General features: G+C 42.0%; 1 protein-coding gene across 2 annotated transcripts in view; it reads left to right on the top strand.

Moving 5' to 3' along the window:
- Positions 1 to 11,156: 11,156 nt before the first annotated feature.
- The window catches only part of RGS12 (regulator of G protein signaling 12), an 86,268-nt gene continuing 83,717 nt past the window's right edge, over positions 11,157 to 13,707 (top strand). For both annotated transcript variants that reach the window (XM_042871263.1, XM_042871264.1), the window contains exon 1: positions 11,157 to 11,245. The gene's annotated coding sequence lies outside the window, so the exon portion shown is untranslated. The remainder of the gene's footprint in view (positions 11,246 to 13,707) is intronic.

The following is a 13,707-nucleotide window of genomic DNA, read 5'->3' as shown; positions in this document are numbered from 1 at the left end:
GTTATACTCAACAAATTAATAATATATGGAAGTAGTTCTTAAAGGATCTAGTAGGTGTGACAGTTAAGGATGATGCAGCTCTAAAATATGATTACTGTATGTAAATGTGGCCTATTCCTATGGAGCTTGATTTGTAACAGGATAATGCAAATGCCACAGTAATTGACCACACCTGCAGCAAACATTGGCTCTCCAAGGATAAATGAAGCAGCTTTCCTTCACACCTCTGCTACAGTGATTGGATGAGTGGAAAAAGGGCAAATGTCTGGCTGGATTCTTCAGGATGGATTTCTCACAGGGTGAAATTATACAGCATTATATAGCAAAAGTATGCTATATGCAGCAAATGTTTTGGAGTCCCTGAACTGGTTTGCTCTGAAAGAGAATCATGAAACCTTATAATACGTCTGCCTGCGCAGCCACTTTGAAATCAGGGCTATTCCTATTGCTGTATAGGTGCTTAGAACATTTGCAAGAGTATTGCCCTACATGCATATGTGTGAGGGAAAATGTACTTTGTGCTTTGTCATGCTTTTGCACATTCCAAACATAGATGCATTACAGATTCACATAGGCTGATGTATCTGTGCTGTAGCGCTTTCCTACACTTGTTTACAATAAGACTGAAAGAAACTCTCCCTTGACTCCCAAGGAGTTAATAGTATTTACTGGTATTATTTGCACAAACCATATTGTAATTAAATCCAATTAAACAGCCATGCCAGTGGCAGCATATTTGAACTTTGCACCCTGGAGTACTCAGCCTGTCTCCCTGCAGGCTATGAGAATTATAATTCCAGAGCTGTAGGAACACAGGAATGAAGGAAATCTGATTCCTTGCCTGCTACCATGAGCAACCATGTCACATAATCCTTTTTGTGTATGCATAGAGCTGTACCTTAAATGAGTTTGGGTCTTGCCTCTAGAATTATAGAAGAACCACATAACTGATTGGTGAGCTGCAATTTAGAAGATTGTTTCTGAGATTATTTCTGGTCCAGGAGTCTATTTCTTCTTGTGTTGATGCAGTGATTTTGCTGCTGCTTCAATAATTACTCCTGAAAGCGAGTGGTCGAATCATGTGTGGTCCTCCAGAAGTATAATGCTCTTTTCTTTCATAAAGTGTGGATTATTTTGATGACTGTTTTCCTATTTTTTTTTTTTTGAGTTCATCCTTTTTAAAATGAATGAGCTGAACAACATTGAGAATTCAAGACGAAACTCTCAAACTTGTCTTATATAAATGTATTGAAGGAAATAATGTTTATTGGAGAGATTTTATTTTTGTATAAAGCATCATTTTTAAAGAGGTTCCTTTTCCTTTTTTTAACCATTTCTTTAGCAAAATGCTTTATTTTCATCCTTTCAGATTATCCAAATTCCCCCCATTTTTATCCAGAGATTGAACACAGCAGTGCTGCAGGCTAGTATGAGTAGTTCCATATAATTACTTTCTCATTCTCTTTCTGTTATAAGTTAACAAGTTAAAAATTCCCTATGTACACTGTTAATTTTTTGCTGCTTTTGTTTCTTTTGTTTTAGGAATGACTGAACATTAACTGGAAAAATTAGGCTGGGGTGATTTTTATGGTCCTTTTTTTGAAGATATGCACCGATTTCTCATCTAGGTGGGACATAGAATCATAGAATCATAGAATCACTAAGGTTGGAAAAGACCTAAAAGATCACCCAGTCCAACCGTTCACCTATTCCCAATAGCTCCTACTAAACCATGTCCCTCAACACAACATCCAGTCTTTCCTTGAACACCCCCAGGCTCGGTGATTCCACCACCTCCCTGGGCAGTCCATTCCAGTGCCTGACCACCCTTTCTGAAAAGTAATACTTCCTCATGTCCAGCCTGAATCTCCCCTGCCGTAGCTTGAAACCATTCCCCCTGGTCCTATCACTAATGACACGAGAGAAGAGGCCGACCCCCAGCTCACTACAACCTCCCTTCAGGAAGTTATAGAGAGCAATGAGGTCTCCCCTGAGCCTCCTCTTCTCCAGACTGAACATTCCCAGCTCCTTCAGCCTCTCCTCATATGACCTGTGTTCCAGACCCCTCACCAGCTTTGTTGCCCTCCTTTGAACACGTTGCAGGGCCTCAATATCTTTCTTGCAGTGAGGGGCCCAAAACTGGACACAGTACTCGAGGTGCGGCCTCACGAGTGCTGAATATAGGGGAACAATCACCTCTCTGCTCCTGCTTGCAACACTGTTTCTGATGCAAGCCAGGATGCCATTGGCCTTCTTGGCCACCTGGGCACACTGTCGGCTCATGTTCAGCCGAGCATCAATCAATACCCCCGGGTCCATTTCCTCTACACAGTCCTCCAGCCACACCGCCCCAAGCCTGTAGCGTCGCCTGGGGTTGTTGTGGCCGAAGTGCAGGACCCGGCATTTGGCCTTGTTGAAACTCATCCCATTGGCTCCAGCCCAGCTCTCCAGCCTGTCCAGATCCCTCTGTAGGGCCTCACTACCCCCAGGCAGATCCACACTTCCAGCCAATTTGGTGTCTGCGAATTTACTGAGGGTGCACTTGATGCCCTCATCCAGGTCATCAATAAAGATATTGAAGAGGACAGGCTCCAGCACCGACCCCTGGGGAACACCACTCACGACTGGTCGCCAGCTGGATTTGACTCCATTCACCACCACTCTCTGTGCCCGGCCCTCCAGCCAGCTCCTTACCCAGCCAAGAGTGTACCCATCCAAGCCTCTGGCTGCCAGCTTCTGCAGGAGAATGCTGTGGGAGACAGTGTCAAACGCTTTGCTGAAGTCTAGGTAGACCACATCAACAGCCTTTCCTTCATCCACCAGATGGGTCACTAGATCATAGAAGGAGATCAGGTTGGTCAAACAGGACCTGCCCTTCATGAACCCATGCTGGCTAGGCCTGATCCCCCGGTCACCCTGCACATGCCGCATGATCTCCCTCAAGACGATCTGCTCCATAACCTTCCCTGGCACCGAGGTCAGGCTGACAGGCCTGTAGTTCCCCGGATCCTCCTTACGACCTTTCTTATAAATGGGAGTCAGTGAGACAGTTTGCTGCAGGTATAGATAAACTGAATATTTGAGATATTCAAATCAATTATAACTTGAAAGACTTAGGATTGAAATGCTTGTTGGAATTTCCAGTTTTGTTCTGGATCTGTATGAGTAGGGAGCTGAGAGTGTAATAAGCACTGAAGGAGAGAACGTGAGGGGTTACTTGAGTTTAGCATTGTGACTGTGACATTAAGGGAACTCCCTCATGGTTTCTAGAAGTGTGATCAACAAATAAACTGTAGTGCAGGAAAACAACTTTGTTATTTTTAGGGCAGTAATGGGGTCAACACAGTATGATATCATTTTCACAAAGTGAAGTACGTGTATTACATACACGCCTACAGATGGTGCAGATATAAAACATAAATATGGGAGGAAAAACACTGCCTGGAGGCAGGTGACTTTGTAAGAGATATAAAAATAGAACGAAAAGGAACCTGAGGAGGTAGTGGGAAACATGCAAGGAACTGAGTAGAAGGGGATTGTGATGAAGGGTGGAAAATATATGTTGGGTAGAGGGGCAAAGCGAATGTCTCAAAACAAGAGTACTAATTATGGGAAAAACAGGAAAATGAAAATGAAAGGAAAATCAGTGTTGAAGAGGAAAATTATAAGAGCTAACAGTGAATTTCTGTGTTTTTTAGTAGGCATCTACAGGTAAGTTAGTCAAGTAAAAAATAGCGTATAGTAAGGAGTGACATTTTTTTCTCACAAAAGATATATAAGTCTCTGGACAAGTATTTGGAAGCAAATATATTATTCACAAACCAGAGAGGTTAAATAATTTGTAAGAGGATTCTGTTATAACTGAACAGCATTTTCATATGTTGGTAGTAACCATTTGCTATTTAATACAGTTTATAATTAATTGTATTCTTTTTTCTCCTTGATTTCCTATCAGTTTAAGATTTCAGTTTATTTCAGGCCTTGCCAACTTCGTTATCCACAAAAGCAGGCAATGTACTTGTGGATGTGGAATCTCTTTCGTGTTTTCTCCATAAGTGGCTATCGTATCTTTTGCAGAGTACAAAGCCAGCAGGAAAACGCACCCGGAGTTTTTATTTCTTTTCCAGACTGCCTGCCCAATTCAGTGTGGGCAAAAAGAGCTTACAGCTCTCTGTAGCCTTACTCTAAGCTGACACCCTGCTACTGTGAATGAAGTCTCTAGCAGTCGTAGCATCAGTGGGACCACTTGGATGAGTAAGTGTAACGATCTGTGTATGTATGTATTTCCAGGATCAGCTCCTATGCCGATAATGTAATGTGAAAGGCAAATTTGAAAAAGAAACTTCAGAACATTTGGCAATGTTATGTCAGCAAGTAAATACCAACCATCTGGTCTCTAGATTGCTAATCTTTTTCCCGTCATTCTACGGGTAGCATGCTTCCTGTGTCTGCATGCTTGAGACTGCATCATTAAACTTTTGAATTGCTCTTTTCTAGTGTTTTAACAAAAAACAAATACTTTGGCAATTTGGGGTGAAATATTGTTTGTATCCTAGTAGAAACATTTAATTCTCCTACAGGTTATTTTGTTTTAAAGCATATTTTTGAAGCACGTTTTAAATGAGAATGAACACTTTCTAGTATTCTTTTTGAGCAACAGCTGGTCATCTGCATTGAGCAACACCCAGTTATCTAGAGTTGGCTAATTATTACAAATTAGATTTTAGTTTGATCCCAGCTGAAGGCTGTGTCTTTGTAAAATATCTGCTGTGTAGTGAAAGGTGCTGCTTGTATTCAAAATCTTTTATCCAGTATTGAAACACTTTTCTAAAGAAACAAAAAGTAGCTCATGCAGAAGTATCTTTCAAAAGGAAAGTCGTCTGAAAATCAATCATTATTATAACTATACAAATTCTGTTTTCTTAAAATATGTTTCTTTAACTACATTCTAAGAATTTGGCAAATAATTCTTGAAGTATTTAAAATGTTAAGAATAAGAATCCAAGTTTGGATTATATCCCAATCATATGTTGTGATCTTAGGGATAAGTTCTGCAATGCTGTGAGTTGTAAGGAGTGAATTGGTGCATAGAATTGAAGCTATAACATTTTCTACTTACTTAAACATAGAGGAGTATTTATCACAGCTTGAAGTAGGCTTGTATCAGTGAGGGAAGCTACAAGAATATCAATTTTTTATGAACTACAAAGCAAATATATTTAGAAAAGTAATTAAAACTACTTAAAAAACTCTCCCTGAGCCTCATTTATCAGCCCCACAGACTTAACTGTAATTTATATTTCATTCAATATAATTAGATCAAATTCATTCTGCTATATAGCCACATAAAACCTGTCCACATGAACTTGTGCAGCGCTAACGTTAGCAGCATGCTTTCTTTAAACTGTTATGAATAAGATTTTAAATACTTCTTTTTCAGTCAGCTTAGCTTGTTACGTCACCAGATGAAAATGAAGTGCATTGCTAGTAAGTCTTTCTCAAAAAATAAAGCTATCCACACAGAGCTTTATCTGTGCATCTCACCTGCATGCAAGGATTTCAGCCTTTTTAGAGCTGGCTCATGTTGGCCAACAATTTCACCACAACTGAAACAGCGTAAAACAGATTGCACTAATTCTGTGTTTCTTTCATGTCTCCTTACTGGCAAGAACTTCTGGTGTGCACATTCTTGTGTGAGTAGGCTGCTCCATGCAACTTCCCATGTACGTAGTAGGCTTTTTTACTGAAGGTCTTTACATGAAGACAGGCAGCCAGTGTTTCAACATGAGTGGCATGGTGCCCAGTGTTAAGCTTCTTGAACGCAGGTACACTGTTCTGTGCATGAATAAAACTCCTCTCTGACAGTCATCTGTTTCTATATGGCCATACACAGGATTTCTGGATTACAGCAGGATCCACGTGGATCAGCTGGCTCTTGCTGTAATCACCAGAGATGCTGTACACTTAAAACATAAAAGAGGAAGTTGTCTGCTACAGATTCAAAGAATTAATCTGTCAAATATGTTAGTATAGGACTCAAGTTTTATTGTGGAATAGAAATTTTGGTAGGCAGCGAGACCTTAGCCTAGTTCTTAGAAGAACCTCAAAAAACAATGTTGAAGGTGCTAAGAAGACTTCTATACATGCTGCCAAGGCCAAAACAACTCTCAAAAATGCATTTAATGGTCTCTTTGCATTCCTAAAGCTCATCTGTAGTAACTGGCAGCATAATATAAAATGAAACCAAAATTTTGGTGGAGCATGTATGTGTATCTTAATTTTTTTTTTTTAATGCTAATAATCATGATTTTTACTCAGAATGAGGGTTGTCTTGTACTTTTAAAAGCTGTTCAGAATCTAGTTTTGAAGCAGAAAAAGCTGAAGTCAGTCTGGTGTAAGTCAGATTTGAGACAGAGCACAATCGTATAATTCTGCATGGAAATCTTAGCACTAAGAAAGCCTCAGCAGGGTGGACCTAAGTGTTATTGATAATGTTATGCCTTTCTGTCTGAACCTCAGGAGATCACTGTGGGCAGGGCAGTATCTTTACTGGGGATCCTGAAGGCAATGTGAACTTGGTTCAAAGGAACCCCAACCCAGTTGGTCCCCAAATTTTGGTGATTAAGAGATCATATGAGGAAAGTCCTTGGATTTGACTCTGCCACATCCTAACTGGGGAGAGGCTAATAAAACATTCTCTGATTCCAGGGTTAACAACAGGGAGGAGAGGATCCCTTCTCATTTTAATGCTGCATCTTACATCATTTTTCGTGGAGTCAAGGTCTTTTATCAGGGGACGTATTAAATAGTGCTTCAGGCTCTTGTTTTCTTTTTGGTTTCTTTTCATTGGAAGCATGTAGGAGCTCTAAGCATGTTTATCCTGGGTTTAGGGATAAAAGTGACACATTTATACTGAGATTTGTGCTGCCTCTTTTGCTTAGAAAATGTGCTTAGTAATAAATTTAGCCAGCAGAGTTCTGATAGGTCACCAGTGCACAGTGCTCGCTCACTTTTTTGCCGAAGTTGTTGCTGTATGAGATGATGACTTTTTGGCGAGGTACTTAAAATCACAAGGAATGCTTCTCTTTTCCTTATAATAACAAAAACATACAGTGCTTCTTCAGAACAAATGTCAGCCATTGCATGATACTCTGGCTCAGCAGGGTATTCCTCAATACCTGAGGAATGCAGGGTACGTGCTTCCCGCTTGCCTTCAAGAAATGCTGGGGTAGAGGTTTGTATGCTACCAGTGACCCCAGGAACACCCAAACCACTTCTTGGGTCTCCAGTACTTGGCAAAGGTATGTGATTTATGTTTGCTTGAAGTAGATATTTTTTGGTTGTGTATATAAAAAGACACCAACTTTACTCATATCTAGTCATCAGTAAGGGAAGAAAACTGGAGCTCAATGAGAAATGATTTTTGTTTTCAATTTTTGTGTACAACAAATGTTTATTCTATATTCATGAATTTGGACAAACAAAGAGAGCACATTCTGGTGTAATGACATTGCAATACTGGATGACTTAAAATGCTGGATGTTTCATTTACATTTCAATGTTATCCAAAGGAGCATTCAGTCAGTACCTTGTGCCTGTTTCCACATAGATGTTCCAGCCTGTTACCATTGTAAACCTTCTGTTTTGCAAGTAGTATTATTCACACATCTAAGTGTACACAAGAATCTTTCAATTCAATTTTTAAGAAAAAAACTATGTTATAATGTTTAATTAAATAACATTGTAGATAAGGACACATTCACAAAGCCAAGTAAGTGGTATATAAATCAATCCTTTTATGTCTAAATAGGATTTGAGAGGATAGAGCCCCTACTGTCCCATCAAGATTTAACAAGATCAGTATCTCTGTTTAGCTCTACTACTTCACACCTCCTTGTACAGACTTATTTACACCATTGTGCTAGGATGGGAAACGCGATCATCCAAATAATTTTGTTTTTATATAAAAATATTTTCACCATTTCCTCACTAGCAAAAGCATCTCCCACTGGGGAGAAAACTGTACTTAGAAGGAAGAAAAAAGGCACATTAAAAGATTGGATTAACTAGTAAAACAAGGGAGATGTTGATGGTAATGTGCTCATTTTGCAATGTGCTCAGTGTGAGGAACATGGCCTTCAGTGATCCTCTGGATTGGACTCTGATTGTTGATTGAAGAGGGACTAGATTTTCTGATTTAGAAAATAAGTTATTTAGTGAAAATTTAGCTCTGAACTGCATGTGAAATTGTCAACATGAAGCTAATGATAACTGTATTTTATATATAATCTTCCCTGCTGTTAAGAACAAAATTAAGCTAGGAAAATCAGTCTGAAGTTTATATAATGAAGGAACACTTAATGATGACATTTAAAAATTATTATTTTGAATATGTTGAAAGCATCAGATGAAAAAAAATGACAGTTGTACAAGGATATTTCTGTATATCTAACGTAAATCATTTTTGGTGCAATCATCACCTTTGTTCATTTAACAAAGGTAATTAAACAATGGTAATTAGAAGCAGAGACTTTGGTTCAGATGCTGGACTTAGTTTTATTTTCTGACTGCTTACCTGGTGTCTGTGACAGTAATAACCATACTTCATTAAAGTGTGTGTTGTCAATCACTCCAAATCAAGTCTGATACACGATATTGTGACAGTCACTATCAGTTAACATAGAGATGTCTCAACACTTAACAGTAAGCTACTTAGGCTTGCAAGCTAAAGCTTTTAAAGCCCAAAAGGCACAAATCCTTATTTGTTTCACACTCCTTTCTGTATTGTATTCAAAGCAGTAAGGAAATTATAGCTGAAACTTTGTGTGGATTTTTGAAGGGCCATTAGTCACTTTTTTCACCTGTGTTGCTATCAGCATAGTCATCGTTTCCACACATGCTGAAGAAAAGCACAATATTCGTTCATGAGTTAGTTGAGTGTTTCTGACTACAGGCAGGCTGTGAGAACTGGCTGGAAGTCTAAGTCAGGAGAGTGGTGGTGATTTGAGTTAAATCCAGCTGGTGACTGATCATGATGTTCTCCAGAGGTTGGCAGTGGGACCTGGCCTGTTTGATATCTTTATTAATGACCTGTATGAGGGGATTGTGTGCACCCTCAGACAGTTTGCAGATAACACCAAGATGCTAGGAAGTGTCGATCTACCTGGGGGGTAGGAAGGCCCTTTGGTGGGATCTAGACAAGGATGAAGTTCAGCGAGACCAAGTGCTGGGTCCTTCACTTTGGCCTCAACAACCCCAGGCAACATTACAGGCTTGGAGCTGAGTGGCTGGAGGACTGTATGGAGGAAATGGACCTGGGACTGTTGGTTGACTCTCAGCTGAACAGGAGCCAGCAGTGTGCCCAGGTAGCCAAAAGGCCAATAGTATCCTGACTTTTAGCAGAAACAGCTTTGCCAGCAAGAGAAGGGAGGTGGTTGTCTTCATGTACTAAGGTTGAGTACTCGAGTACCCTGTTCAGTTTTGGGCCCCCCTCTACAAGAGAGGCACAAGGCCCTGGAGTGTATCTGGAGAAGGGCAACAATGCTGTGAGGGGTCTGGAACACAAGTCTTATGTGGAGTGATTGAGGGATCTGGGATTGTTCAGCCTGATGAACAGAAGGCTCAGGGGAGACCTTGTTGCTCTCTTCAACTCCCTAGAAAGAGGTTGTGGAAAGGTGGGGGGTCGGCATTTTCTCCCATTTAACTAGCAATAGAACTAGACAGAATGGCATCAAGTTGTGCCAGGAAAGGTTCAGGTTGGATATTAGGAAATACTTCTCTGAAAGAGTGGTCATGCGCTAGAACAAGCTGCCAGGGAGGTGGGTGAGTCAGCATCCCTGGAGGTTCAAGATACGTTTGTATGTTGTACTAAAGGACGCGGTTTAGTGGTGAAATATTGCTGGTTAGTGGACAGTTGGACTAGATGTTCTTGGAGGTCTTTTCCAACTTTGGTCATTCTATGGTTCTACTCTATGAAATATCATATTTTTGTGGCAAATCCAAACATCTCTAAAGAATATTTTGAGCAAAGAGTTTAATGAGTATTGTACCTTCATCTGAGGTGTAAAATCATTTTTATTGTTTTGAATTTTTACCATCTTTAAAGGATGAGTAATTACTTTTATAGAAAATAGTGTGTCTGGCAGCAGGTCTGTCATCTGTAATTTTACACTCATCTGCCACAACATCTGTAAGGTTGAGGAAAAGAAATAATACTTATTTTATTCAATTATTTTTTCCCCTTGAAGCTTATAAAAACCGGTGAGAGATGGAATACAACTGGTATCTATTGCTCTGAAATGTTTTATGTTGGTAGAAATTAGCTTGGGATGGACTTAAGAAGAAAATAACAGCACAATGAAGGAGGCAGGAGTGGAAGAGCAGGTTTCTTTATCTTTTTAGTGAGATTTTTCTCTTGGCCTGTTTTTAATACTTATTTATTTATTTTTAACCTCTAAAGCCTCCACTGCAGCATGTAGTGAATGTTTATGTGGGGGCAGGAGATACTGTGAAAGCTTTCTAGACAAGATAAAAATTAGAGGAAATACTGAAGTGAAACCATCAAGCCACAGTAAGTTTTTCTTACAGAGAAGCCAGCAGCAAGCTGTAGGATATATATGTGCTACTCTGGGGAAAAATACAGGAAGGAAAGATTAGTGCTGTCTTTCAGCTTTTGACTGACAGGTTCAGTTCTATATTAGGCTTCCTTTGCTTAGAGATAGACATGGAAATGAGTAAATCCCCTATTCTGAGAATTTGTCACTCGTGCCACGTTCTGTCTGGACGGCGCAGCTTCCCGCAGGGTAGAAAATTACAACTAACGTACAAAACCATCCACAGTTCTGCACTTTGGACGCTCCATTCTGGACAGAACGCCTCAGTTCCATTCGAAAGGGCGCCGGCACTCCGCGCCTGCGCACTGCGCTCCTTCTCTGGAGGCGAGGCGGCTCGGGAAGGGGAAAGAACTACCACTCCCGGCATGCCCCGCGCGGGCCGCTCCGTACGGCCGCAGGGAATCGGCCGCGCGCGGAGCACGCCGGGAGTTGTAGTTCTTCGTCGCTGGGTATTGTCTCTCCCCTTTCTCTGTCCGGGAACCCGACCGCCACCCCTGCCGGGTGAGTGCGCTGAGTGACAGCTCCACGCAGCCAGTGGCCGCCGCGCGGTGTGGCGGAGCCCGGCGCTCGTCTCCTCGGTGACCGGGGGAGCCGGTGCCTCTGCGGAGTAGCTGGAGTCCTGGGGGACGGAGGTGAGTGGCTCTGGGCGGGGGGATCCGCCGCCTCCGCCGCCCGCCTCTCCCCTCCCCCTCGGCGCCCGGGACCCCGCTGAGGCTGCGGCAGGCGGAGGGGCGGCGAACGGAGCGGGGAGGGGGGGGCGCGGCGGAGGGGGAGGGGGACCGGGAGCGTCCCGTTACCGCTCGCTGCGCTTCGAACCGTCGCTGCGGGCTCAGGTGCTGCTCCGCCCCTCCGGGACCGTTGCTCGGGTCTTCGAGCGGCCTCCGCGGGGCGGCGGGGCCCGGCCGGGGGCTGAGGGCAGCACCTGGAACGCGCGGCGGGACGGGGCTCGAGCGGCGCCCCGCTGGGATCCGCCCGGAGGCGAAGTGCCCTGAGGCGAAGTTGTGCCGGGCGTTTTGTGGCACAGCGCAGCTGCCTCAGGCTGGAGCGCAGCGCTCCCCACCGCTTCTGGAACGTGTTTTGTTGAAAAGAATTAAGAATAAGAAGCCCGGCTACCGACGGCAGCTTTTTGCCTCCTTCTATGCAACAAATAAATGAGTCTGGATTGTAAACACGCGGCTGTTTATACAACAGCTTTAGCAAACTTTGTCCTCGGTCGCGTGAATGTTGTCAAACAGAGCAGCAAATGTTGCATTGTGTTCTTTATGCTCCCTACACTGCGGAGAGTTTCTACGAACAAATATTTCGTACCCTGCTGCTCTTGCTGAGAAATATTTTGTACACCCCACAGTTGCTGTCTGTACAGGAGACATAATGGTGTGTTTGGTCAAATCTGGAACGCTGGTGGTTTTGTTCTATCAAAACACCGTCCCACCCAAGTTCCCGCACAACTGGTAGCCGTCTTCCACAGCTTGTCCTGTTACATTTCTCGTGTAACTTGTCTATAAGCACCTACCCCATTTTAATAGTGAGTGGCATTCAAATTGATCTTGAATTAACTCCATTTGATCTTTGCGGTGGCATCGTCTGTCAAAGTCAGCTCTGCCCTAATGAGTGGCAGTGAGTGGAGGAAGGTGCTGAGGAGTCTTTTGCATTACTTTGGGACTTGGGTAGTCTCTCTCCTCTGTTTCTGCTTTCCATGGTTTATCCTCCAGCAGCCTTCACGCTGAAAAACAGAACGGAGCCAACCAGTTCTCTGCCTTTCCAAAACCCCTGACCACAGAAAGCATATCAACATGGGTATCGTGGTGCTGAGCTCATTGTCAAAGGCTTTCCTACATGGTTTGATGGTCAGCAGTGTTGTGTCACTGCCACACATTCCCTCATGTTGCTGCTTTAACTTCTGTTAAGGTTAAAGTCTAGCCTAGGAGTGTATCTCCTCTTTCTGTTTGCACTTTCTGTTGCCATGAGTTAACAAGAGCAGGAAGCAAACTGCCTCTCTGCTTTGAAAATAAGTACTGCTTTCTCTGTGGTAGAGGGGTTTCAGAAATGACATGAAAGCTGGTGTGGGTATATGAAAACACGGCATAAAGAAATGCTGCATTTGTGGGGTAAAATATAACTCAACAGTAATGGGTATTTTTGGTGTTTTCTACCTTGAAAACAATTGATTGAAATGGAAGACTGGCGTGATGCTGGCAGAAAGCTTCAAAAGAAAGTTTCTTTTTGTTTTGTGTGATAAAGATGAGGTATATGGGCAGGTTATGTCATTTCACATATGTGAACAACTCTTTATTGGTATGGGTTGGTGTTTCTGTCTGAAATGTCCTTTGAAATCTTTTATAGTTACTAAACTCTCTTTGTTCTGTGTTGGTGTGGTGCAAACTTTGCTAGACTTTCTCAGATCGTAGTAATTTTGTTTTCAGTGTTTTTCAAATGATAGCAGTAATTCTGTACATTCAGTGCTTCACAAAGCTGAGTTGTTTGCTTGAGACTTTATTAGTGTGTATTATTCTGGTGGGGTTTTTTTGGCCCATTTCTCATTTAAATTGCATATATCTTCCTGGCTGATATTTGCTAATGTATTTTGCCATTGTACAGACATGCTTTTCTTTTTTAAGAAGATGGCTTTATCATCCTTAGCAATAGAAGAAGGTCAAAGTAAGCCTACCCACGTGTTGTGTCATGGTGTAAACCGTTTTTTCCAACCTACTGTATTTGATTGAATCACAGAATGTAGCTATGCTATCAAATTAATAAAATTCAGGGCCATTACTATGAGAAGTAATTATAGCAGTGTATTGCTGATAGGCTTGTTAAGATTCAGTGTTTGGTTTGTACTAAAAATCAACAGCTCAGACCATTTTATCTGTGGTTACTCATGACGATTATCACAGGTTATGTCATTCACTCCCAATTTCATGTTTTGGTAAACGTGCACATATGCAAAGCTTTCTGTCAGGACCAGGAAAATGACTCTATTTCACTGTATATGCTATGCATTTTATAAGTTATTCTAGTAAAATAATACTCAGATATAATTGCTTTGAAACTGTGGCAGTCTGTGCCATTTTTATGCCATCCCTCCTTAGCACCA

Source organism: Lagopus leucura, unplaced genomic scaffold (assembly GCF_019238085.1).
Source record: "Lagopus leucura isolate 7727_CA_CO unplaced genomic scaffold, USGS_WTPT01 Super-Scaffold_100004, whole genome shotgun sequence".
Classification (NCBI taxonomy): domain Eukaryota; kingdom Metazoa; phylum Chordata; class Aves; order Galliformes; family Phasianidae; genus Lagopus; species Lagopus leucura.
The sequence above is the reverse complement of the archived record's forward strand: the minus strand, read 5'-3'. Positions and strand labels throughout refer to the sequence as shown.